The following is a 5,587-nucleotide window of genomic DNA, read 5'->3' on the forward strand; positions in this document are numbered from 1 at the left end:
TCCCTAATCACTAGGGATGTTGAGCATCTTTTCATGAACCAGGGAACGATTCATTACCTCTTTGGAAAAGATACATTTTTAAAATTTTACTTAAATTCAATTAACCAACATATAGTACACCATTAGTTTTAGATATAGTGTTCAATAATTTATCAGTTGCTTATAATACCCAGTGTTCAATACATCATGTGCCTTCCTTAATGCCCATCACTCAATTACCCCATCACCTACCCACCACCCATCTAGCAACCCTCAGTTTGTTTCCTATAGTTGAGTCTCTCCTGATTTGTCTCCCTTCACTCTCTTTCCCTATGATCCTCTGCACTGTTTCTTATATTCCACATATAAGTGAAACTACATGGTAATTGTATTTCTCTGGTTTACATATTTCACTCAGCATAATACCCTCCAGTTCCATCCACGTTGATGTAAATGGTTAAGTATTCATCCTTTCTTATGGTTGAGTAATATATATATATATATATATATATATATATATATATATCAGATCTTCTTTTTTTTTTTAAGATTTTATTTATTTGACAGACCAAGATCACAAGTACAGAGAGAAAGGAGGAAGCAGGCTCCCTGCCGAGCAGAGAGCCTGATGCAGGGCTCAATCCCAGGACCCTGAGATCATGACCCGAGGCTTTAACCCACCGAGCGACCCAGGCACCCCTATACCAGATCTTCTTTAGCCATTCATCTATCAATGGACATGTTGGCTCTTTCCATGGTTTAGCTATTGTGGACATTGCTACTTTGAACACTGGGGGGCATGTGCCCCTTCAGATCACTACATTTGTATCTTTGGGGTAAATACCCAGTAGTGCAATTGCTGGGTCATAGGTAGCTCTATTTTTAACTTCTTGAGGAAACTCCATACTGTTTTCCAGAGTGGATGTACCAGCTTACATCCCCACCAACAGTTTAAGATGCTTCCCCTTTCTCCAGAACTTCACCAACACTTGTTTTTTCTTGTCTTGTTAGTTTTAACCATTCTGACTGGTGTGAGGTGATTTATCATTGTGGTTTTGATTTGTATTTCCCTGATGCTAAGTGATGTGGAACATTTTATCCATGTGTCTGTTGGCCATTTTATATGTCTTCTTCGGACAAATGTCTACTCAACCTTGGACACAGCAACTTCTTGCTAGATAGGTATCCAATGGTAAGGGAAACATGAACTATTTGGACTTCATCAAGATAAAAAGCAAAATTAACACAGCAATATTAACAGTCAACAAAACTACACTTGATCTTAGCCAAAAGGCCAAGAAGCGATCACACTCAACAAAGCTAAAAGGCAACCTACACAATGGGAGAAGATATTTGCAAATGACATATGAGATAAAGGACTCATATCCAAGATCTATAAAGAACTTACCAAACTCAACACCCCAAAAACAAATAATCCAGTCAAGAAATGGGCAGAAGACATGAACAGACCTTTTTCCAAAGAAGACATACAAATGGAAAAACTCATTTTTGATTGGATTATTTGGGCTTTTTCTATGTGCTATTGAGTTATAGGAATTCTTTATATATTTTGGATATTAACCCCTATCCAATATATGGTTTAAAAATATTTTTCCTATCCTATAGGTTGTCTTTACACTTTGTTGACAGTTTTCTTTGCTGCCTGGAAAGCTTTTTAGTTTGATGCAGTCCCACTTATTTTATTTTATTGCTTGTGCTTTAGGTTTGATTTACAAAATTATTATTACCAAGGCCCATGCCAAGGAGATTTTATCTTATGTTTTCCAAGATTTTGTCAATTTTATCTTTTCAAATAACCAGTTTTTGGTTCAGTTAAACTTTTCTACTGTTTTTTTTTTTTTTAATTCTCTATTTCATTTACTCCCACTCTAATCTTTATTTGTCCTTCCTTCTGCTAATTTTAGGCCCAGTTTGGGGTTTTTTTGCCTAATTTCTTTTTTTTATTTTTTCAGTGTTCCAAGATTCATTGCTTATGCACTGCACCCAGTGCTCCATGCTGTATGTGCCCTCCTTAAAACCCACCACCAGGCTCTCCCAACCACTCATCCCCTCCCCTCCAAAACCCTCAGTTTGTTTCTCAGAGTCTACAGTCTCTCATGGTTTGTCTTCCCCTCTGATTTCCCCCAACTCACTTCTCCTCTTCTTCACCCAATCTCCTCTGTGTTATTCCTTATGCTCCACAAGTAAGTGAACTCATATGATAATTGACTCTCTCTGCTTGACTTATTTCACTCAACATAATCTCCTCCAGTCCCCTCCATGTTGATACAAAAGTTGGGTATTCATCCTTTCTAATGGAGGCATAATACTCTATTATATATATGGACCACATCTTCTTTATCCATTTGTCTGTTGAAGAGCATCTTGGCTCTTTCCACAGTTAGATGACTGTGGTCATTACTTCTCTGAACATTGAGGTACAGATGGTCTTTCTTTTCACTATGTCTGTATCTTTGGGGTAAATACCCAATAGTTCAATTGCAAGGTCATAAGATAGCTCTGTTTTTAACTTTATAAGTAGTTTTGTTTTCTTAACTTCATAAGCCACTTTGTTTTCCAAAGTGGCTGCACCAACCTGCACTCCCACCCACAGTGTAAGAGGGTTCCCCTTTCTCCATACCCTCTCTAGCACTTGTTGTTTCTGGCTCTGTTAACTTTGGCCATTCTAACTGGTGTAAGGTGGTATCTCAATGTGGTTTTGATTTGAATTTCCCTGATGGCTAATGGTGATGAACATTTTTTCATGTGTCTGATAGCCATTTGTATGTCTTCCTTGGAGAAGAGTCTGTTCATGTCTTCTGTCCATTTTTTATGTGATTATCTGGTTTTTTTTGAGTGTTCCGTTTGAGGAGTTATTTATAGATCTCAAATATCAACACTTTGTCTGTAGTGTCATTTGAGAATTGAGAGGACCATGTGGTTCTTCTCTCTTCTCTTACTGATTTGTTCAATAAGAGAAGAGAAAAAAACAATATGGCCCTCTCAATTGATGTAGAAAAAGCATTTGACAAAATACAGCATCCTTTCCTGATTAAAACTCTTCAAAGTATAGGGATAGAGGGAACATTCCTCAACTCCATAAAATTTATCTATGAAAAACCCACAGTGCATATCATTCCTAATGGGGAAAAGCTGACAGCTTTCCCTTTGAGATCAGGAACATGACAAGGATGTCCACTCTTGCCACAGTTGTTCAACATAGTACTAGAAGTCCTAGCAACAGTAATCAGATAACAAAAAGAAGTAAAAGGTATTCAAATTGGCAAAGAATAAATCAAACTCTCTCTCTTCACAGATGACATGATACTTTATATGGAAAACCCAAAAGACTCCACCCCCAAACTACTAAAACTCATACAGAAATTCAGTAATGGAGTAGGATACAAAATCAATCTGCAGAAATCAGTTGCTTTCTTATACACTAACAATGAAATTATAGAAAGGGAAATTAGAGAATCAATTTCATTTAGTATAGCACCAAGGACCATAAGATACCTTGGAATAAACCTAACCAAAGAGGTAAAGAATCTGTACTTGAGGAACTACAGAACACTCATGAAAGAAATTGAAGAAGACACAAAAAGATGGAAAAGCATTCCATGCTCATGGATTGGAAGAATAAACACTGTTAAAATGTCTAACTGCCTAGAGCCACCTATACTTCAATGCCATCCTGATCAAAATTTCACCAGCATTTTTCAAAGTGCTGGAACAAACAGTCCTAAAATTTGTATGGAACCAGAAGAGACCCCTGCTATTCCTGAATCATAGAAATTCTGGTATGCTACACTTCCATTTTTGCTTGTTTTAAGAAACTTTTTTTATTTCTCTTTTAATTTCTTCTTCAATCCATTGATCATTCAAGAGAGTGTTGTTTAATTTCCACATATTTGTGAATTCTCCAGTTTTTTTTTAAATTTTATTTTTTCAGTGTTCCAAGATTCATTGTGTATGCACCACACCCAGTGCTCCAAGTAATACACTCCCTCCTTAATACCCGCCATCAAGCTCAGCCATCTCCCCATACCCCTCCCTTCTAAAACCCTCAGTTTGTTTCTCAGAGTCCACAGCCTCTCATGGTTCATTCCCCACTCCAATTTCCACCAATTCACTTTTCCTTTTCTTTTCCAAATGTTCTCCAAGTTATTCCTTATCCACAAGTAAGTGATACTGTATGATTACTCTTGCTATTGATTTCTACTTTTATGCCATTGTGGTCAAAGAAGATATCAGTATAATTTCAATCTATCTGAATTTGCTAAGATTTGCTTTTTGGAAGAACATATGGTCTATACCCTAGAAAATGTTTCATGTGTATTTGAGAAGAATGTGAATCTACTATTGTTGGATAGAATGTTCTGTGTATGTCTATTAGGTCCATTTGGTCTATAGTCTTATTCAAACCCACTATTTCCTTATTTTGACTCTGTCTGATTTATTAATTGGTGAGACTAGGGTATTTAAATTCCTAACTACTATTGTATATCTGTCTACTTCTCCTTTTAGCTTTGTTAGTTTTCTTTTATATATTAGGTATGTCTGTGTTGGGTATATTTATAATTGCCTGTGAGGTGAGTGTGGGGTAGAACTTCCCACAGAGCAACTCACAAGGCTAAGGGTGCTGGTTCTTCCTTGGACTCTCTTTTCCCACTGGAGAAAAAGGAATTCCCTCTGCACTGTGCTGCAGTGACCTAGAGAAATAGCCATGTGGTCAGCATGTATCTATTCCTCTTCCCCTACTAATGCAGTCCATCTTGGTCTCTACAGTGCAGGGAAATATTTCAGCTTCACCCCCATATCCTAGAAGTCTCTCAGTGGTGTCTTGTTTGTAAATAGTTGCCATTTGTTTTTCTTGTGAGGAGTGAAGTCAGATGATCTATGGGGCCATCTTGGTGATGACACCCTTGGATAATTTTTTAAAAACCTCATTAAGCCAATTTCTGCCATTTGATTGGAGAATGTAATCCATTTATAATTAGTGTTATTACTGATAAAGTAGAATTTGCACCTGCCATTTTACTACTTATTTTCTGTATACATCTTATGGTTTCTTATTCCTCTTTTCCTTCACTTTTGCTTTCTTTTATGTTAACAGATATTTCCTAGTCTATAATTTTAATTATTTTTATATTTCTTGTATTATTCTTTACTAATGGTTGCCTTACAGATTGACATTTTAGCTGATAACATTATGGTTCAGATTAATACCAACTTAATTTCAATAGAATACAAAAACCTTATTCTTGTGTATCTGCATATCTTCCCCTCTTCTTATGCTGTTATTGTCATATAAATCACATCTTTATGAACTGTATGTAACTTAACATAAATTAAAAACTATCACTTTATGTAGGTGACTTTAAGTCAAATAACAGAAAAAGGGAGTTACAAACCAAGCATACATTTATACTGCCTTTATATTTACTTACAAATAAAAGAGGACCTACTGGTCCCCTTTATTCCTTCCTATGGATTAGATTACTCATTTCATTTTATTTTATAGTTTTTTTTAAGATTTTATTTATTTATTTGACAGACAGAGATCACAAACAGGCAGAGAGGCAGGCAGAGAGAGAGGAAGGGAAGA

General features: G+C 36.2%; 1 pseudogene; it reads right to left on the reverse strand.

Annotated features, from left to right (window-relative positions):
* Nucleotides 1–1,156: 1,156 nt before the first annotated feature.
* On the reverse strand, nucleotides 1,157–1,285 carry LOC132012590 (U2 spliceosomal RNA; annotated as a pseudogene).
* Between the last annotated feature and the right edge of the window lie 4,302 nt (nucleotides 1,286–5,587).

The sequence above is a fragment of the Mustela nigripes genome, chromosome 2 (assembly GCF_022355385.1).
Source record: "Mustela nigripes isolate SB6536 chromosome 2, MUSNIG.SB6536, whole genome shotgun sequence".
Taxonomy (NCBI): Eukaryota; Metazoa; Chordata; class Mammalia; order Carnivora; family Mustelidae; genus Mustela; species Mustela nigripes.